At 37.9% G+C, this 22619-nt stretch overlaps 1 protein-coding gene across 2 annotated transcripts in view; it reads left to right on the forward strand.

Moving 5' to 3' along the window:
• The first annotated feature begins 242 nt into the window (after positions 1–242).
• The window catches only part of WNK3 (WNK lysine deficient protein kinase 3), a 185130-nt gene continuing 162753 nt past the window's right edge, over positions 243–22619 (forward strand). Inside the window, exon 1 of one of the 2 annotated variants that reach the window (XM_081794294.1) lies at positions 243–327. The gene's annotated coding sequence lies outside the window, so the exon portion shown is untranslated. Of the gene's footprint in view, positions 328–834; positions 1163–22619 lie in introns of those variants that run through there. The other variant, XM_081794293.1, reaches the window with a different exon arrangement.

Here is a 22619-nt window from a genome sequence, read left to right on the forward strand (position 1 = left end):
AGAGGCCTAAGTAAGGCGGAGGGTGCGAATGGGACTGGAGATGGAAACAAAAACTACAATTCCCAGGGTACACCGCACCTGCCTGCGAGGCGCAAGGCACGTGCCCAGGCCTAGCGGTTACATGCCGTCAAAAATCCGTTTCATATCTTCCCTTTCCCATCCCCACTTTCGTTGTTGCCCAGCCCCCGCGCGCGCGCACTGAGGTCCGGAGGGGTGGGGGTGAGGGTGTGTGGGGGGGGAACATGCCGTGGCCGTTGCCCTAGCAACGTAACCGGGAGACCGGTATTTGTAAATCTGTGCTTCGATTTCTAATCCCGAAGCCGGCAGGTATGGGTCTCGCGAGAAAAGCTGGGAGTTGAAAAAAGGGAGTTAGGGGTGGTGGGTGAAAAGGTGCCGGCGGGTATCACATCTCCGCAGAGCTGCTGCATTTAGAGGCTTGCGGATAACAGAGTGGATGGTGGGTGGCTGGGAAGTGTGTGCTTGGACTTTTCTTTTTTGGAGGGGAGGTGGGTAAAGAAGCCGTGGAGAGAGATCTTTTGAACACACAGGGGGTGTCACGCGTGTCTCCTCACTGAGATTTTCTTTTTTGGAAAGGAGAGAAGCCTTTCTCCTGCTCGACGCGCATCCCTCTCTCCCGCTGCGTTGAAGAGGGCGGGGGAGGAGTGCGCACGCTCCAGTTGGCTAGCCACTGGGCACCTCGCTGCGATAGGGGCTGTTCGGAGTTAGGGCTGCTCCGTCGTCTTTCTCCGCCCCTCCCCCCCTCTCCTTCCCTCCCCTCCCTTCCCCGCCCCCCTCTACCCCTCTCTTCTCTCCAGAATTCCCTGGCTGGAGTACGCGTGCGCCTGCTCTGCTCCCGGGCGAGCTCGAGCTTGGGCTCGTACACCGCTCCCCTAACCCCGCCCGCTCTTTACCTACCGGCAGTAGCTGGCCCGGTGGGCTCGCGGGAGACTGTCGCGCGCGCACGCGCACACAACGCGGAGCGGCGCTCGAGACATCGAGGAGGGGAGTAAGAAGCATCGGAGGAGGCGATAGAGGAGGAGGCGGTGTGTGTATATGTGTGTGTTCTACGGTGTGGCTCGTCGAGGGGCGAGCGGAGGCTTGAAAGAGGGCGAGGGAGCAGCGAAAAGAGTCAGAGTCTCTGTCCGTGAGAGCTTCTAATCTGGTGAGGGTCCCGGGCCGGCCAAGGCTCTGGGAGAGAGGGAGGAGGCCGGGGGGCGTGTCTGGGATTGGGTTGAGAGATGAATGGGCTAGGGATGAATGGAGGGAGGCAGCGGCGGCCAAAGAGTCTTAGGAGTAAGCTCCCTAGTGGGGGGCGGCTTGACTGAGGTAGGGTGGATGCCGTCGCCAAGAGGTATGGGACGAGGCCGGGCTTGGGTCTTCGGGGTTCTCGGAGCTGTAGTACGTGTGAGCGAACAGGCGGAGAGGAAAATTCTAAGGGGGAAAGTGGAGAAGGGCAGGTTTGGGGTTAAGGTGCGTTTTTGTCTTTTTTTCTGTTTTTGTTGGGGGGTGGCAACTTTGGGAGTTGGTGGAAGACTAGGGGATCGGGAAGGTGAGGAGGATACGTGAGGGGGCCCTGGGAGATGGTTGACAAAGGACTGAGTGATCATTTAGGTGAGATTGAGGCTGCTGAAAGAGAAGATCGCTTCGGGTGTGGGAAGTTGAGTTTCAGTGGGCATTGGGGTGGGAGATCGTGGAGAGGGATATTGCTGTCTGATTGTGTAAGTGGGTTAGGTTCAAGAGATTGAGAGGTGTTATTTGGGAATGGGTGACTGACGGTTGCGAATGGGGAGGAGATGGTATGATGGCTTTAGGGTAAAAGTGGTGAGGTGGCTTCAGTGTACTGGAAAGAGGTTTTGTTTGACTAGTTAAGAGTGGTGAAACATTTATGGTGTGGGCTGTGGGTGGAAATCCAGCACGTGTGTATCTCCCTATCTTGGGAGTTGATAGACCCTGTTAAAATGAAATTGAACCCTTAAAACAGATGCGAGTGGTATAGCTATTCCTTCTTAAGCGTTACCTTTGATTGAAGCAATTACATGAATAAATAGCCTTAAAGTTGTGAAAAGGCTTACTCACTTACTATACACTTCTATATAGTAGTGATTGCATCCAATTTGGGGAGGCATTGTTACCTGTTTTTCATTTATAGTAAGTTGTACTACCAAGATAACTTTTGAAGAGGTCGCAGTATATGACACAGAGCAGCAGGTGTCTTCTAGACAATATTTAACCTTTAGACTGATGAATTTAAAAATTGTTTGAAGTCAGCAGCCTAAAGGAGGGATACCTTGCATTGAAGGATAGCTAAAATGCACTAAAACTGGTTTTGAATGCTAAAATATATATACGTGATTTTTTTTGTCATTCAGAATTTATTTTGTTTGAAAATTGGCACTTGTTGATGTGCGTTTAAATTATAGCAGATTACTAAGGACATTTTGTTCTCTGAATGCATTACTTATCTTCTGGTAGGGATGCTTTGTGATGGTCTCATTCTATTCTGGGTCAAGATTAATAGTTTATGGATTTTTCACTTTTCATGGTTACTTTTTACAAACTTTGCTGACATATATTTATTATCTTGGAAAAGTTGCAAATTTGAGAACATTCCCATGACTTTTTTCTTTATTCTGCCTTGATGTTGGAAGGAGTGTAATCCTTGTTTTGGCTACCCAGAATTTAAATACAAAAGTTAATACTATGTTCGTATTCTCTCAGATTAAGATGAATACTTAGTGTAGTAAGCAGTAGAATAGAAGTATAAAAGCATCATGAGAGCCTGGGAATGTTACACCAACTTTGGCAGGCAAGGTAGCCTCCCAGTTTTGAACTAGATGTTCCTGGAGTGGAAGATCTTTCAAGTATTGAGGCTGGGAGTGGAATGCGATAAGGTTGGAATCTTAGATTGAGGCTAGGGTGAAGGATTACCCTGCAGAATTAGGAGCCCTTGACTATTTAAGAAGGAAAATAACATAAGCAGATTTTTGGTGTTCATCTCTCTGCCTTCGCTTCTGATGCCCCTGCCCCAAACCCCCTCCCCAACCTGGAATGCTCTCTCTCCCCTTCCCTTTGAATTTTGAACTCATTCTTTTTAGACTAACTTCAGTCTTTAGCTATTTCTGAAAGCCTTTCATGCTCCCCCCGCTTTTTTTCTTTTCCCAGCATCCTCCACCAAACTGCATTCGGTGCCCTCCTTTAGTGGTCCCATCACACCTTGTACATATTTTTATTACTGTACTTCTGTTGGTAGGCAAGCAGGAACATTATTTGCCTTTTTATACATAAGAGAGAAAGCACAGAAAGATAAGACCTGTCCTGGTAAGTGAGTGGTGGACCCTGGAGTTCCGACTTCTAGACCAGCGTTGATCCTCATATCACAAGTCTACATTTGTTGATGTAATTATTTTATAGGAGTTAAATTTCTGTAATTTGGACTTTAACTTTCTTCCATAAACTACACGAATTTTTCATTAAGGTGTCCATTGACTTAGCCAGTAAATGATAAAGCCAGGGGTTTTAAATGATAAAGCCAGTCAGGTTCTGACTAGAACCAGAGTAGTCAGAAATAAAGAAATGAGAATTGTTATATTACTATAAGATTTCTAGTCAGATAATTTACTTAAAATTAATAGAAGGCCTAAATTTTTGTGTATATGTCTGTGGGGTGGGGGTTGTGTGTAAGAAAAAAACCCTTCCTTTCTCAGTATCCCATCTTAGTATAAGTAGACCAGTTCTATTTGCAGATATACTTGTTTATGTCTCTTGCCTAAAATGCAGAATACTTTCAGAGAGGTGGGTCTTTTACATTTTTTTGTTTGAGATCATAAAATTTATGGTACTGTTAGGAGATATTTGATGATTGTAAAGGACATCTGTAAAAGCATTTATTCAGAAATACCCAAAACTTCAAAAGGAGAATTTGATACCATTTTAAATTGTTTAGGTAGAGCTTATCATAAGATATTCAGTTTAGAAAATGTTGAGGTTAACTTACTGCAGTAGTGAGTCTTTAATGCTCCTTTCTTCAGGGATATATCATTTTTTTCATTAACAGAAATGAAGTAACATTGTTTTCTGTGTTTTAACCTGGTAACTTTGTATTGTGATAAAATTCACATAACATAAAATGTGCCATTTTAGAGTGTACAATTCAATGTCAGGTACCTTCATGATGTTGCATATCTTGTTCCAAAACATTTTCATCACCCCAAAAGGAAACTCTGTACCCATTAAACAGTCGCTTCCCATTCCCCTTTCCTCCCAGCCCCTGGCAACCACGAATCTGCCCTCTCTATGGATTTGCTATTCTGGGTATTTCATATAAATGAAGCTATGCAATATATGACCTTTTGTGTCTGGCTTCTTTCACTTTGCATGTTTTTGAGGTTCACTAATGTTGTGGCATGTATCAGTCTTTCATTCCTTTTTTTTTAAGTTTATTTTTTTTTAGTAGTCTCTACACCCATCGTGCGTCTTGAACTCACAGCCCCAAGTTCAAGAGTTGCATGCTCTTCCAACTGAGCCAGCCAGGTGCCCCTATATTTCATTCCTTTTTATGGTTGAATAATATTCCATTGTATGAATATACTACATTTTGTTAATCTATTCATCGGTTCGTAGACATTTGGTATCTTTCTACCTTTTGGCTTTTGTGAATAATGCTGGTATGAATATTTATGTATAAGTACTTGAACAACTGTTTTCAATTCTTTGGGGTATGTACCTAGAAGTAGAATTATTGGGTCAGGTAGTAATTCTGTTTAACTTGTTGAGGAACCACCAAACTTTTCCACAGTGGCTGCACTATTTTACATTTCCACCAGTAATGTATAAGGGTTCTAATCTCTTCACATCCTCACCAACATTTGTTACTTTCTGGATTTTTTTGTTTGTGTGCTTTATGGCCATCCTAAGTGGGTGTGAAATGGGATCTCATTGTGGTTTTAATTTGCCTTTCTCTAATGACTAATGATAGCATCTTTTTTTTTCAATATATGAAGTTTATTGTCAAATTGGTTTCCATACAACACCCAGTGCTCATCCCAAAAGGTGCCCTCCTCAATACCCATCACCCACCCTCCCCACCCTCCCACCTGCATCAACCCTCAGTTTGTTCTCAGTTTTTAAGAGTCTCTTATGCTTTGGCTCTCTTCCACTCTAACCTCTTTTTTTTTTCCTTCCCCTCCCCCATGGGTTCCTGTTAAGTTTCTCAGGATCCACATAAGAGTGAAACCATATGGTATCTGTCTTTCTCTGTATGGCTTATTTCGCTTAGCATCACACTCTCCAGTTCCATCCACGTTGCTACAAAGGGCCATATTTCATTCTTTCTCATTGCCATGTAGTACGGCATTGTGTATATAAACCACAATTTCTTTATCCATTCATCAGTTGATGGACATTTAGGCTCTTTCCATAATTTGGCTATTGTTGAGAGTGCTGCTATAAACATTGCGGTACAAGTGCCCCTATGCAATGATAGCATCTTTTAATGTGCTCATTGGCTATTTCAATTTCATCTTTGGAGAAATGTCTATTTGCCCATTTTATAATTTTTTTATTGTTGACTTGTAAGAGTTTTTTAAAAATATATTCTAGGGGCGCCTGGGTGGCTCAGTCGGTTGAGGGTCTGACTTCAGCTCAGGTCATGATCTCACGGTTTGTGAGTTGGAGCCCTGCATCGGGCCTTGTGCTGACAGCTCAGAGCCTGGAGCCTGCTTCTGATTCTGTCTCCCTCTCTCTCTCTGTCCCTCTCCCACTCTGTCTGTCTCAGAAATAAATAAACATTAAAAAAAATAAATATATATATATATGTATATATATTCTAGATACTAGACCCTGATCAGATATATGATTTGCAAATATTTTCTTCCATTCTCAGTTGTCTTTTTACTTTGTTGATAGTGTCTTTTGATGCACAAAAGTTTTGAAATTTGACGAAATCCAGTTTATTTTTTTTTGTTTCTTATGATTTCAGTGTTATATTTAAGAAACCATTGCCGAATCCAAGATGATGAAGATTTTTAACCCCTTTTTTTTCTTTGAAGAGTTTTATTGTTTTAGCTTTAATATTGAGGCCTTTGATCCATTTTGAGTTAATTTTTGTATATGGTATAAGGTAAGGGTCCAGCTCTATTCTTTTGCATATGGATTATCTTGAAGTTTTTTTTAAATTATAAAATAGATAAGGGGGTGGGAGGTACAGGCTTCCAGTTATGGAAGGAATAAGTCATAGGGATAAAAGGTACACCATAGGGAATATAATTAATGGTATCGTAATATTGTTGTATGGTGACAGATGGTAGCTACACTTGTGGGAGCATAGCATAATGTATAGACTTGTTGAGTCACTATGTTGTATGCCTGAAACTAATGTAACATTGTGTGTCAACTATACTTCAATAAAAAATACATAATATACAATACTGTACATGTATTTAAATGAAGCTATTTTTTGGCGATATCTGATTACTTTTTGAGCATTTGTGGAGGAGAAATGTTTCTAAATGCATTTTTGAAGGTCATGCCTTATATTTGAAGAGTGGGAATATTCTAAAGCTCTTTATGAGGCAATGAGACTTGCATGATCAGGAAACTTCAATATGGCTAACTAGACACTCCTTATGTTAAAGTGTTGTTTTCCTTTTTTATAAAGAGTAGTATTTTTGTTTTCAGATTGTTTGTATAGGGCGAAATCTTAAAAGTAGGAAAAAAGCAGATTTGGTTTATAATTAACCAGAAATTGGCATGGGATTTATCCTAAAAGGAGTCATATCTATGTGTTACATAGATTCTGATTGTGAGCCAGCTTCTTGACCAAACCACATATCAATCAGTACTTTTTGGAGACTTTTTATTTGTAGCTTAGGCTATCATCACCTGTACTTGTCCTTTTCATTTAGGAATAACGCAAGATTATTTTAGTTTAGTTGCTTGTAAAAATGAGAATTAAAATTTAGTATAGCATGTTTGGTTGGTAAATCTCAGCCTCAAGTCAAGTATAATTAAAATAGGGATGTTATTTTGAATTGTTTTAAACACTAGGGGATGTGTTTTAATACAAGAATGGGGAATTGGTTTGATCAACTCCAGTTGATCAGTTCTTTTATTTCCAATGCTGCCCGGAGAATAATTTTTATCCTGATGGGCGACTGTCGCATTTCCATTCAGAGCTATCATTTGAAGGTTTCTAGCAAGAGACAAAACCCTTGAAGATACGCAGTTCATTTGCTAAGGAACCTTTCAGATGCACTTTTAACTCACTCTGAAGCTGTTAGCCCAAATGAATTTTGTAGTATGACTTACCCAGCATGTTTGTAAAGTTCTACCATTCATTCAACAAATATTTATTGTGTTCCTCCAGTGTGCAGGGTTGATGTGTTGGGGGAATAGATGAAAAGGAAGTAAATTAGGAAATGACCCTGTCCTCTTTGAAGTTACATTACAGTGGAAGACAACAGATAGTCAACAGATCTATCAGAAAATAAATGCTGAGAAGAACTTTTTAAAAAAGGTTTTATTTTTAAATAATCTCTACACCCAGTGTGGGGCTCAAATCCCCAATCCTGAGATCAAGAGTTGCATGTTCCACTGACTGAGCCAGCCAAGTACCTCAAGAAAAAAATTTTTCAAGGGTGCTGGGATGTTAGAGAGGAGCCTCTTTAGCTCAGGTGGTCAGTTTGGAAGTCTTCTTTGAGGAGGTGACTTTGAACAGAGATCTGAATGTTAAGAGACCAGCAATTCTGAGTATCTCTTTTGTTAATTGTTATTTTGTTGAATTGTTTATCCCTTTTAAACACTATAGGTTTCTTAATATTTTAAATGTCTGAGCTACTGCTTTTGTTTCTAAGGGGGGAAAAAACCCAAATACATTCCTTATGAGAAGAAACTGTTCCCAAGTGAAAATGTCACTGGAGTAGGAGTCAGCCTGGGTTCTGGTCTTGCCCTCAGTATGATATTGTATAAGTCTAAGCACCGATTACTTCATGTGTTACTAAACAAAACAAAAGCCCTACCTATTTTGCAGAGGTTTTTTGGCTCATTAAATGAGAAAATATGCTTTGTAAATTATATGACATACATATACATATGAAATGCATTGTAGTCTATTAAAATATTTTTGGAGTCAGAGTTTCTCAATTGAGAAATGATTTCCTACCAATTTAAAGCTTTTATGTCTCTAACCATCTGGTAAATTTTAGCGCCAAAGATCTAAACTCATTGATTAATCAGGAGGGGTTGGGTTCTTAGAAAGTGGTATTGTGGTAAACAGTATATTGGATTTGGAGTTAGAAAACTGGGTTTCCAGAATTCTCCCCTTCACCTACTAGCTTTCTGACTTGGGCAAGATGCTAAAACTTTTCTGAGCCTTCCTAATTTTCAGAATTCAGGGTAATACCAAATAGCTCTCAGAGTTGTTTTTAGGAGTAATTCAGTAAAGTAGATAACTTTCTTATGAAAACTATAAAGCAAGGTTTGATAACTTTTTCTGTAAAGGACTAGACTAAATATTTTAAGCTTTGCGGGCCATGAAGTCTGTTGCAACATCTCAACTCTGCTGTTGTAGCAGCCATAGGCAATATGTAAATGAATGAGTGTGACTATGTTCCAATAAAACTATTTATGAACACTGAAATATGAATTTTAAATAATTTTTGTGTCATGAAATACTATTCTTCTTTTGATTTTTTTCCCAACCATTTAAAAATATAAAAATATTTCTTAGCTCACCTGCTGCACAAAATATGGCAGTGAAGTGAGATGGGTTTGGCTTGAGGGCTGCATGTAGTTTTTTATTTTATTTATTTTTATTTTTTTAATGTTTATTTATTTTTGAGAGCGAAAGATAGAGTGTGAGCTGGCGGTGGGGGGTGGGCAGAGAGAAAGGGAGACACAGAATCCGAAGCAGGTTCCAGGCTGTAAGTTGTCAGCACAGAGCCCAACGCGGGGCTCGAACCACAAACCATGAGATCATGACCTGAGCCGAAATGGGATGCTTAACTGACTGAGCCACCCAGGTGCCCCTGTATGTAGTTTTGCCACCATTGTTATAAAGGGTTAGACAGAATAAAGTTTTAATTAGGATAGGTGATTGATAAATATAAAGTCAGGCTCCCCAATAAAGATAAATTGTTTATTTTTGATAATGAAAGAAGATGGAGATGATTTCAACTCCTTTTCTAATTTGGACCCAGAAAGTTTTTCACACAATACGGGTATCTTTAATTGAGGAAATGATCTTGCTAAAGCAAAACTGGATGATGGAAGTGAGTAAGAAGATAGTTTTAGTGTTATAAACTCCTGAGGACTATAATGTGGTTATGCATTGTATGTATCTGTTTAATTCAGGGATATAGTGTTACACATGTGGCTCTAAGTCATATGTGGCGTCATGTTATGAGTAAAGAATGGACTTAGGAATTCAATGCCTGGATTGAATTCTAGCCCTGATTTTCGCTAGCTGTGTGATTTTAGTCAAGTTAATTTTTAAAGCCTAGTTTCTTCATTTGTAAAATGGGAATAAAGATATTATCTGCCTCAAGATTCTGGTGATGATTACATGAGAAAATGCATGAAGGGGCTTACAGTGCTTGGCACAAAGAATTCAATAAGTATTGATTGATGAATTTATTTGGATTTATGTAGTACATACCTTATTTGTTTTCTCCTTCCTTCAGTTATTTTGAGAAGTGATAATATCCTTAACTGGTTCTTTTGTATAGACAATTCTGATAGACAATAGACAATTCTGCCTTAAAGGATTAAAATAACATAGAGGTCCACTAAAGCCTTAAGGTCCACTTTTTTGCAATTTCTTGCCCCCCAGTGGGTATCCATTGTTCAAAGTTGACTGGGGGGGGGGGCACCTGGCTGGCTCAGTTGGTGGAGCTTGCAACTCTTGATCTTGGGGTTGTAAGTTCAAGCCCCACATTGGGCGTAGAGATTACTTAAAAATAATTTAAAAAAATCTTTGGAAAAAAGGAGTTGACTGTGAACTTATACAGTCCTTTTTCATATGTGCATATACAAATAAAAAACATATTTTATGATTTGCTCTTTTCCCAAAGAATATGACTTAGGGCTCTTTTCATGTCAGTATTTACACATCACTTCATTCTTTTTAATGAATACATAGTGTTTAATACTACTTGCTTCTTTAACCTGTAGGGTAAGTTAAGAGCATATCTTTCCAGTCTTTTTTACAGGCATTTAAACATACATGAGTACTTTTAGAAACAAAAGGTTTTGTGGATTTTTTTCACATAAATGATATAAAGATGTATATGTTGTACTATAACTTGTTTTTTTCACCTAATAGTATGTATATGTAGGAGATTTTTATATATCAGTATGTATCCATCTCTCATTTAAACAGATGTGTATTATTACACATGTACCACTGCTATTTCACCATTCTCTTATAGGTGTATATTTAAGTTCTTCTCAGTATTTTTTGCTGTTCCAAACAATGCTTCAGTAAAAGTCCTAGTGCATACATATTTGTATGCATACAAGAATATTTCTCAGGTAGATACTAAAAAGTGGAATTGCTAATGACAAGTATGCATTAAGATACGTCGAATTTGTTGGGGTGCCTGGCTCGCTCTGGTAGAGGTTGCGACTCTTGATCTCAGGGTCATGAGTTCGAGTTCCATGCTGGGCATGGAGCCTACTTAAAGATTTATAAATAGATACTTGGAATTAGTTAAATGAAAAAGCTATTCCAGTTTATCTGCCAAGAGTTTATGAAGTGCTGAATTTCTCATACACTTCTCAAATGTAATATTAACAGATTTTTGGGGGGCTCATCTGATGGACAAAAAAATGATATTAAATTATTTGAATTTGCATGTCCCTGCTTACTAAAGAGTTTGAACCATCCTACCATCCATGTATTGGCCATTTGTATTTCTTACTGATTTGTTTTAGTTCTTTATATATTCTGGATAGTAATGCTTTGCTATACGTGTTGCAAATGTTTGCTCCCAGTCTGTTGCTTATCTTTTAACCTTGTTCATGGTCAGATGGCCAAATGTGTTAGCTTTTTTATTAATGGTCTTTGCATCTAGTTTTTTTTTTTTAATGAAAGCCTTTTTTCAAGTTAGAAATATATTCAACCATATTTTTCTTTTAATAGTTACATAGTTTTCCTTTTACATTTAGCTCTTTAACCTACCTGGAATTTATTTTTGTAACTGGTTTTTAAGTAGGGCTGTAACATCTCTCCCTCCCCCCCCCATATAGATAGCCAGTTGTTTTGACAACATTTTTTATGCTATCACTGCTGAAACTACATTATTTAGCTGACCATAGCTGTATTGTATTAGTTTTATTTATATAGTATTGCAAATTTCTTCTTGAGCTTATTCCTAGATGAATATGTTACAGCTTTGTTGCTGTTACGTACAGGATTGTGTGTGTGTGTGTGTGTGTGTGTGTGTGTAAAATCTCAGTGAGCTGCCCTTCTTCAAGGCACCCAGCCCTTCCCTCCCCTTCCTAGTGCTGCCCACCTCCAGAATAGTTGTTTTTTAAATTACATTTTCTATCTGATTATTGCTGATATATAGCAAAGCTATTGATTTCTGCTTGTTGATTTCATCTTTGGTCTTTCTGTTGAGCTCTCTTGTTAGTTCCTATTATAGTTTTTTAATTGATTTGCTTGGATTTTGTGGATAATCATATAGCCTGCAAGTTTTGGTTTTGTCTCCTGCTTTCCAATATTCATATGTCTTATTTTATTTCCTTAAGGGTAACAGTGATAATAAGAATTCTTGGCTTATTCATGACTTTAATTATTGTTTATGTGAAAGATGCTTAACCTCACTTATAAGATAAATGCTAATTAAAACCACACAGATTCCTTTTTTAAATCTATAGGAGTGTTAAAAAAATCAAAACATTTGATAACACCTTTTTGTTGTCAAGGCTATGGGGTAAAGGACACTTTCACACATTACAGGTGGGAGTTTAAATTGGTACAATGCCCATGGAAGGCAGTTTGGCAGTATTATGTAAAGATACACATTTATTATTCTGGATATATTAGCATACTTCAATAAAAGTTAAGTATGTAAATTTCTTTTGATCCAACAATCTCATTTCAGGGAATACATAAATATACACACCCCCCACATACATATATATATATAGAGAGAGAGAGAGAGAGAGAGATGCAAAATATGCAACGTTATCTGTCGTAACACATAACAGCAAATAATTGAATACTATATACCATATAGGTTTTAAAAAATAAGAATGAGGAACCTCCATGTGGTGACAGGGAAAAAATATCAAGTTATTGTGACTCTAAACAAAAGTTTGGTATATACTATGCTACTTTTTTTAAATGTTCATTTATTTATTGTGAGAGTGAGAGAGAGAGAGAATGAGCATGAGCAGGGAACAGGCAGAGAGGGAGAGAGAATCCCAGGCAGGCTCTGTGCTGTCAGCGCAGAGCCTGACTTGGGTCTTGATCCCATGACCACGAGATCATGACCTGAGCCAAAATCAGGAGTTGGTTGCTCAACCAACTGAGCCACCCAGGTGCTCCTTATTTATATTTGCTTATTTGCCTAAAGAAACTCTGGAGGGCTACATAAGAATCTAATGAATGGGTTACCTGTTAGGGCAATGGTGGGAGCTAAATGGGTTGGGAGGGAATCTGTTAATTATATACATCTTTGATTTTTTGAATCTTAGGACTATATTTTTAAAAATTAAAAATGGTTTCTTGAATTATTTCAACTCCTCAAAGAACATTTTTGTTTTTCTTGATCTTTCTTTTCTGTGTTACAGGTTTTCTCCAAATGGCTGTCTCCTGATTCTGTTCATATTTAAGAATGAGCTAGTAGAAGGGCCGACTGGGAGTTCTGTTGTACTGAGTCAGGGTTGTCAACTGGTAGGCTTTATTTTGGGGTGAGTGGGTGGACAGCTGGCTATTATACTTGGAGAGCCCAGATGCAGGAGGGCAAGGGCTTTGCTCTGGGGTTCTCTTGTTCATCCTGGTTTGTTGAATTTGATATTCTGCATGCAAGGATTTTTGTCTTTGGTGGAATGGGGAGGAGAGCTCATCAATTGTGTCATAATTCAGACCTTCAGCTAATCCCTGTTTTCAGCCTTTTTCTTTCTTTCTTTCTTTCTTTTTTAACTATGGTGCTTTATGGGATCGCTTATCTCTGGGGTTTGGTCTTGCAAGCCTTCTCCCTCCTGGGTTGGAACCCTTTCTGTTATGTATTTTAGGTTCTAGCATCCTTTGATTTGTGTTACTCGCCAGCCAGTTCTTTCCTATCTGTTCTCTGTCAGAAATTGTTGAAATCTTGTATTTGCTATGCCATTTTCCATTTGTGTTCTTGACTTATGACTTATACTTTTGTATTTTTATACTATCACTTTCCCAGGGTCTTGGAAAGTACAAGAGATAGAAGTGTTCAGTTCACCTTGGTGAACCAGAAGTCCACAGTAATAGATCTTAAACTTGAGTAAACTGTAGGTCCCTTGAGGACAAGGACTGACTTTTTTTTCTTTTTTTTTTTAAAGTTTTTTTTTTTTTAACATTTATTTAATTTTGAGACAGAGAGAGAGAGAGCATGAACAGGGGAGGGTCAGAGAAAGAGGGAGACATAGAATCTGAAACAGGCTCCAGGCTCTGAGCTGTCAGCACAGAGCCCGACACGGGGCTCGAACCCACGGACCGCGAGATCATGACCTGAGCCAAAGTCGGACACCCAACCAACTGAGCCACCCAGGTGCCCCTGACTTTTTTTTCTTTTATCCCCAGACCTTGACAGTGCTTGGCACTTGGTAAATGTTTATTGACATGAATGTACATATATGAGAGAGAGAGGACTGTTAATGGGAAATTTATAATTTTGACTATTTATTTAAAGATTTTTATTGAAGTATACATGGCATACAACATTGTATTAGTTTTAGGTGTACTACATAGTAATTTGACAATTCTATGCATTATTCAGTGTTCACCACAGTAAGTACAGTTACCGTATGTCACCATACAAAGTTATTACAATATAATATATATAATATTATATATATATATATATATATATATATATATATATATATACTATATTCCCTATGCTGGGAATTATTATATATATATATTATTATATATATATTATATATATATAATATATTATATATATATTATATAATATATAATTATATAATATATATATATATATATTATATATATATATATACTATATTCCCTATGCTGTACTTTTCATCTATTTGGCTTCCTTATTTTATAACTGGAAGTTTGTAGCTCTTAATTGCTTTCCCTATTTTGCCTATCCCCTCACCCCCCCCTCCCCTGTGGCCACCACAAGTTTGTTCTCTGTATTTATGAGTCTGTTTACCTTTGCTGTTTATTTACTCATTAGTTTTGTTTTTTAGGTTCCATACATGAGTGAAATCATATGCTATTTGTCTTTCTCTGTCTGACTTATTTCACCTAGCAGAATACCCTCTTGGTCCATTCATGTTGTCATGAATGGCATGATCTCATTCTTTCTTATGGCTGAGTAATATTTCATTGTGTGTATATATATACCACATCTTCTTTATCCGTTTTTCTATTGATGGACATTTAGGTTGCTTCCACATCTGGGCTTTTATAAATAATGCAGTAGGGGCACCTGGGTGGCTCAGTCGGTTAAGCGTCCGACTTCAGCTCAGGTCACGATCTCACAGTCCGTGAGTTCGAGCCCCGCGTCGGGCTCTGGGCCGATGGCTCAGAGCCTGGAGCCTGCTTCCGATTCTGTGTCTCCCTCTCTCTCTGCCCCTCCCCCGTTCATGCTCTCTCTCTGTCTCAAAAATAAATAAACGTTAAAAAAAAAAAAAAATTAAAAAAAAAAAAAATAATGCAGTAAACCTAGGTTAGCATGTATCTTTGTGATTTAGTGTTTTTATTTTCTTTAGGTAAATACCCAGTAGTGGAAGCACTGGATCATGTGATACTTCTACTTTTAGTTTTGTGAGGAACCTCCATACTGTTTTCCAGACTGGCTGCACCAATTTACATTCCCACCATCACTGTGCTAGTGTTGCCTTTGCTCCACATCCTTATTGACACTTGTCATTTCTTCTCTTTTTGATACTAGCCATTCTGACAGGTGTGAGGTGATACTGTGGTTTTCATTTGCATTTCCCTGATCATTAGTAATATTGAGTTCCTTTTTTTTAAATGGATTTATTTATTTATTTTTTAAATATGAAATTTATTGTCAAATTGGTTTCCATACAACACCCAGTGCTCATCCCAAAAAGTGCCCTCCTCAATACCCATCACCCACCCTCCCCTTCCTCCCACCCCCCATCAACCCTCAGTTTGTTCTCAGTTTTTAAGAGTCTCTTATGATTTGGCTCCCTCCCTCTCTAACCTCTTTTTTTTTCTTCCCCTCTGTTTTGACTCTTATGTGGATCCTGAGAAACTTAACAGAAGTCCATGGGGGAGGGGAAGAGTTTCTTTTTTTAAAAAAATAAACTCTACACCCAGCGTGGGGCTCAAATTCATGACCCTGAGATCAAGAGTTGCATGCTCTACTGACTGAGCCAGCCAGGCACCCCATGTTGAGCATCTTTTCTTGTGTCTGCTGGCCATCTCTTTGTCTTCTTTGGAAAAATGTCTATTCAGGTCCTCTGCCAATTTTTAATTGGATTGTTTTTTGTGTGATGAATTGTAAGAGTTATTTATATATTTTGGATACCAACCCTTATCAGATATGGCATTTGCAAATATTTTCTCCCATTCAGTAGGTTGACTTTATATGTATTCTTTCAATTGCTGGTTCCAAAAGTTGAAATTCTTGAGCCATTGATTGACAAAGTACTGATTTTATGCTGAATTTCTCATGGATAGAACTACAGTAAGCTGTGGTAGAAAATTATTTCAAACTTTTAACTCAAATGCTCCAGGATTATATATCAAGCAGGTTAAAGGAGTAGATGTAAGGTAAACTTTGTGAAATTTTCCCTATAATTTCAATCTCTATAGAGGTGCTTTTGCAGTTATCTTTATACATATTCCTAGTTTATTACTATTTTTTGAAGGAAAAAATGGTCATGTAAAGGTTATGATATATAGCTGTTAAATTCAGCAAGAGACTTTTGGTTTGAGGTCTGATTTTTGTGGAGTATTTCACTGAGGTGTGTTTCTGCATTGCTGAATGTAGAATGCATTGCTGAATATTATCCTGGTCACTGAATCAATCCTAACATGTCTTATTACTGGAAAGCTTTAAAAGAATGTATTATTATCAGTTTTACTAAGTGAGTCTACTGAAAATCATTTAATGTTTTTTAGAGTATTGTTGAATAGTGGTTTATTATAATGCTGCCCCTAGAGGTTTTTAAGATATGGAAAATAAAAGCTTCTATTTATTGATTATTATATTGTGCCAGGCACTGCGCTAAGTAGTTTATGTGTATATTTTCATTTTATTTTCATATCAGTCCTATGAGATTTCACAAATGAAATCAAGAATGAATGAGTTGAAGTAATTGGCCCCATATCTCCTTTGAGGAATGAGAGGCAAAATCAAGATTTGATTCCAGGTTTCTTCCTCTCCAAAGCCTGTGTTCTGAAACTGTTTTATGGTCAAGAAGGTAGTGGATTCATAATGAAAAGGCCTTAGATATTCTATGCTTAGTGAAGTTCTTGGCCTAGTTTTAAAGATTTATTTTCCTTATTTACTGTGTTTATATAAATAATTAAATTTTTTTTTAATGTTTATTATTTTTGAGAGAGAGAGAGAGACAGAGAGAAAGCAGGGAAGGGGCAGAGAGAGAGGGAGACACAGAATCGGAAGCAGGCTCCAGGCTCTGAGTTGTCAGCACAGAGCCCAGTGCAAGTCTCAAACTCAGACCATGAGATCATGACCTGAGCTGTAGTCAGCCGCCCAACCGACTGAGCCACCCAGGCACCCCTATATAAATAATTTTTTTATGTTTATTTATTTTGAGAGAGGGGAGGGGTAGAAAGAGAGGAAGAGAGAATCTCAAGCTGACAGCTTGGAGCCTGACTTGGGGCTTGATCCTATGAACTGTGAGATCATGACCTGAGCCGAAACCAAGAGTCAGACACTCAACTGACTGAGCCACCCAGGCACCCCGTGTTTGTGTTTCTTATTTGTTGTTTATTATTTATTGATGTCAGGTCTTTTCACTTCAGAACAGTGATTCTCAGCCCTGGAGACCAGGATGAAAATAAGGAGAAGAGACAGAATGGAGGGGGATGAGGGGAAGGTAGAAAGTATAATTTTACAAAGGCATATTTGATCTTACAATGGCTTTGATTTTAGTCAAAATATTTTAAGATTCTTAAAGGAGACATCATATTTTATGGAGATATAATTAACATACCATAAAATTCACCAATATATATGTAAATGATTTTTAGTAAATTTATAGAATTATGTAACCTTGATTACAATCTAATTTTAGAACATTAACATCATGCCCTAAAGATCCCTTGTGCCAGTTTGCAGTCCTATATACCTCAACCCCAAGTGACAACTAATCTATTTCCTGTCTCTATAGATTTGCGTATTCTAGACTCTTCGTATAAATGAAAGCATACAGTATGTGGTCTTTTCCTCTGGCTTCTTTCATTTAGCATAATGTTTTCAAGGTTTATCCTTATTGTAGCATGTATCCATAGCTCATTATTTTGCATTTCCAAATAATATTCCATTGCATGGATATAACACATTTTGTTTATCCATCAGTTGACAGACATTTGTATTGTTTCCACCTTTGGCTAATGTGAATAGTGCTGCTATGGACACTTGTGTAGAAGTTTTGTGTGGATATATGTTTTCATTTCTCTTGGGAAGATGGTATCATCTAGTTATTCTATACTTAATTTGAGGAACTGCTAGACTGTGTTCTGAAGCAGCTGCATCATTTTACATTCCCACCAGCAATATATGAGTCTATTTTCTCTACATCCTTACTAACACTTGTTACTCTTTTTTTTTTTTTTGTTTAGAGAGCACACGTGTAAGCAGGGGAGGGGCAGAGAGGGAGAGGGAGAGGGAGAGAGAGAGAAAGAGAGAGAGAATCATAAGCAGGCTCCACGCCCAGCACGCAGCCTAACTCGGGGCTTGATCTCATGATAGTGAGATCATGACCTGAGTTGAAATCAAGAGTTGGACACTTAACTGACTGAGCCACCCAGGTGCCCTGTCTTCTTTTTTATTGTAGCCATCTTCACAGGTATAAAGTAGTATTTCATTGTGGTTTTGAGTTGCATTTCTCTAATGAATCATGATGTGGAACATCTTTTCATGTGTTTATTGGCTATTTGTATATCTTATTTAGAGAAATGTCTATTCAGATCTCAAGCCCATTGGATTATTTATCTTTTCATTATTGAGTTGTAAGAATTTATTATATATTCTATCAGTCCCTTATCAGATTTGTACATATTTTCTGTTAGTCTCTTTGCTTTTCACCTTCTTGGTGGCATCTTTTGAAGCATAAAAGTTTTAAATTTTGATGAGATCCATCTTCTCAGTTTTCTCTTTTATCACTTGTATTTTTGTTGTTGTATTTGGGAAATCATTGCTTAACCCAGAATCACTAAAAATCACTCCAGTATTTTTTTTTCCTAAGAACTTATTGTTTTAGCTCTTACATTTAGGTCTGTGATCCACTTTGAGTTCATTTTTTTGTATGGTATGAGGTGGGGGCCCAACTTTACTCTTTTGTGTGTAGATATATCCAGTTGCCCCTGCCCCTTTTGTTGAAAGGTTTGTTGAAAGTAACCTTTGTTCCCATTCAATGGCCTTGGTCACTTTTTTGAAAATCAGTTGACCATAAATGTTAAGGTTTACTTCTAGACTCTCAAATCTATTACATTGACCTACAGTTGACCCTTGAACAATGTGGGGGTTAGGCGCACCAACCCCTGTGCAGTTGAAAATCTGCATATCTTTGACTCTCTAGAAACTTACTAGTAATAGTATACCAAAGCTTTACCAATAACAAACAGTTGCTTAACACATATTGTGTATGTTATATGTATCATATACTGTATTCTTACAATAAAAGAAGCTACAGAAAAAATGTTAAGAAAATCATAAAGAAGAGAAAGCAAATTCACACTACTGTACTGTAAAATATTCATGTATAAGTGGACCTGCACAGTTCAAACCCATGTGTTTCAAGGATCAATTATATAGAGCTATCCTTATTCTGTTGTTCATTCCTTTTATTTTTTTTTGTTTATTTATTTATTTTGAGAGAGAAAGAGAGCAAGCACAAGCTGGGGAGGGACAGAGAGAGAGAGAGAGAGAGAGAAGGAGAGAGAATCCCAAGCAGGCTCTTCACTGTCAGCACAGAGCCCGAAGTGGGTTTCAAAGTCATGAACTGTGAGACCATGACCCAAGCCGAAATAAAGGGTTGGATGCTTAATCAACTGAGCCATTCAGGTGCCCCTCTGTTCATTTCTAATTTAATTCTTTTGTGGTAGGAGAGCATACTTTGTTTGATTTCAGTTCCTTTAAATTTACTGAGATTTATTGTATAGTATATTATTTGCTCTGGAGACTTTTCCATGTGTACTTTAAAAGAATGTATATTTTGCTCTTACTGGGAGTGTTCTGTAGATGGCAGTTAGGTCAAGTTGGTTGGTAGTATTGGCCAAGTTTTCCAACTTCTTTTTGGTTTTTCATCTGCTTGTTTTCTCCATCACTGAGAATGGGGTATTAAAATCTACTATTATTGAATTCTTTCCTTCTAGTTTTGTGAGTGTATTTTATTTTGGAGCTCTGCTGTTAGATGTGTATATGTTCATAATTGTTATAGTATCCTGATGAATTAATCTTTTTATATTTTCAAATGTCCCTGTTTATCTCTAGGAACAATTTTGTCTTAGGGTTGGTTTTTAGAATTTAGAATACTGGGGGAACACTCATTTCCCCATTCCTCTTATTTGTTGCTTCCTATCCTTATAGTTTGGGAAACCAGGTGACCAAACATGTTAGAATTATTATGCCAGAGCAGCACTACTTGTCCCTCTATTTTTATATTAGGGTTCCGAGTAATATTTATTTGTTTTCAAAAGAGAGACCACATGAGCAGGGGAGGGGTGGAGGGAGGGAGGGAGGGGGAGAGAGAGAGAGAGAGAGAGAGAGAGAGAGAGAGAGAGAGAATCTTAAGCAGGCTGTACGTTTAGCATGGAGTCTAACGTGGGGCTTGATGTCACAACCGTAAGATCATGACCGAAGCCAAAATGAAGAGTCAGACACTTAACTGACTGAGCCACCCAGGTGCCCGTAATTTTTAAAAAGAGGTTATGGAGTTAAAATTTTTGGAAGGCTTTTTCTAACTTAAATTATCTAATTTTGCCTATTTTTGTCTGTTTGGAAGTCCTTTTATCTTACTTATGGATCTCTGTTCTTGAGGTTTCTGGATAAGTGACCTTTAAGTTAAGTGAAGTGAATAATATTATTCTTACTTAAGAATATCCCACCTAAAATGTTAACATTTGGGGAATGTGAGTGAAGGGTATACTGGATTCTTTGTATATGATTGCAGGTTTTTTTCCAAGTCTAAAATTATGTCAGAATAAGTTAAAGAAAAAAAATCTCTACCTAAGTGAGTCATTGTTAGTTACTTTTTCTCACTTGCAGGTAATGCTAGTCTTATTAGATGATTTTCAAAGTATATTGATTTGGAAGTGTAACCTCACAGATCACTCCTTAGCTCTGGTATTAACAGTTATGTCCTAGTACTGTCACCTGACAGGCAAATTTCTGGGAGTTTTTATAGACTCTTCTTTTGCCTCACAATCATATTCATTTAGATGGTAAATCTTGTATTTAGTATTTCCTTAATGTATCTTGAATCTGTTCCTCTTGTCACTATTTTCATTCAAACCTCAGCATCTCTTTCCTGGATTATTGCAGTAGCTCTCTAACTGGTCTCCGTGTTTTACATTGTATGGCATAGAAATCCTTGGTGACTGTCTGCCTTTCTGTCCTCATCTGCCCACTTCTAATATGTGAGTAAACTATTCATGGTACCACTCATATGCACTTACTCCATACTGTTTCTTGACTTTGCTTGTGATCTTACCTCTGCTTGGATCAGCTAATTTTCTCTCTTTAAGACTCAGTTTGGGTATCTTTTCCAGGAAACCTTACTTAGATTGTCTGACTTCCGGTTTTTGCATGTAGATATCTAGTAGTCCCAGCATCATTTGTTGAAAAGACTGTTCTTTCTCTTTTGAATTTTCTTGGCACCCTTGTTGACAATCAATTGACTATGAATATATTTTTTTCTGGACTGTTTATTTTTACTCCATTTATCTATACATCTATCCTTATGCCAGTACCACACTGTCTTAATACTATAGCTTTGTAGTAGGTTTTAAAATTGGTAAGGGTGTGTCCTCCAACTTTGTCCTTTTTTCAAGATTATTTTGGTTTTGGCTATTCTGGGTCCCTTGAAGTTCTATGTGAATTTTAGGATAAGCTGGTTAATTTCTGCAAAGAAACCATCTGGGATTTTGATAGCAATTGTGTTAAATGTGTAGAACAATTTAGGGTTTTTCTCCTCATTATGTTTTAGTTCAGGTTTGTTTTTCTTCAGTTTTTCACATTTGATATTTCTGTGTATTTTTGGTTTGACCTGACAAATTGTGCCTTCTAAGGCACGTAATGTAATAGGTATATAGGCTTAACTTCGTGATGCATGTTTGTGGTGAGAAGAGAAGAATTTTCTTTTATTATTATTTTTTATTTTTTTAATGTTTATTCATTTTTGAGAGTCAGAGAGAGATAGAGCACAAGCGGGGCATGGGCAGAGAGAGAGAGGGAGACACAGAATCCCAAGCAGGCTCCACACTCAGCACATAGCCCCGCGCGGGGGCCAAACTGATGAACCATGAGATCATGACCCGAAGTCAGACACTTAACCGACTGAGCCACCCAGGTGCCCCAGAAAGTATTTTCTTATTGGCGGTTTGACCATTCATTTGAAAAACTTTTTTTCCTTATGTGTTCCACATATTTCCACATGTTCCTTATGAAAAGTTTTAGAAAATACAAGAAAGCAGAAAGAAAATTCATAATTCCACCAGAGTTATGTATGTGTGTATGGAACCTTGTTGTATATATTTTTTCATTTAACCATATAACATCTAGAGAATGTCTTTTTTATTTTATTTTTTTTGAGAGAGAGCATGCACACGTGCGAGCAGGAGAGAGGCAGAGGAAGAGCGAGAGGGGGAATCTTAAGCAGGCTGTATGCCCAGCATGGAGACCGACGCAGCTCTTAGTCTCACGACTGTGACATTATGACCTGAGCCAAAATGTAAGAGTTCACACTTAACTGACTGAGCCACCCAGGCGCCCGGGAATGGTTTTTCACCTCACTAAAAGCTACAGTGTTTTTAATGCTGTGTCATATCTCATTTTGATATTTAACTAAACCTCTGTTAGGCTTGTGTTTAGGAGAGTTTTTCCAAATTTTAAGTGTTATAATGAATGTTAAACCTTTGCCCAGATTCTTGACTATTTGCTAAGGCAAGTTCCCATAAGTGGTTCAGAGGATGCATATTTTTAAGTCTTTCATGCCATTTTTTTGGTATA

Source organism: Panthera onca, chromosome X, assembly GCF_046562875.1.
Source record: "Panthera onca isolate mPanOnc1 chromosome X, mPanOnc1 haplotype 2, whole genome shotgun sequence".
In the NCBI taxonomy this organism is placed as follows: Eukaryota; Metazoa; Chordata; class Mammalia; order Carnivora; family Felidae; genus Panthera; species Panthera onca.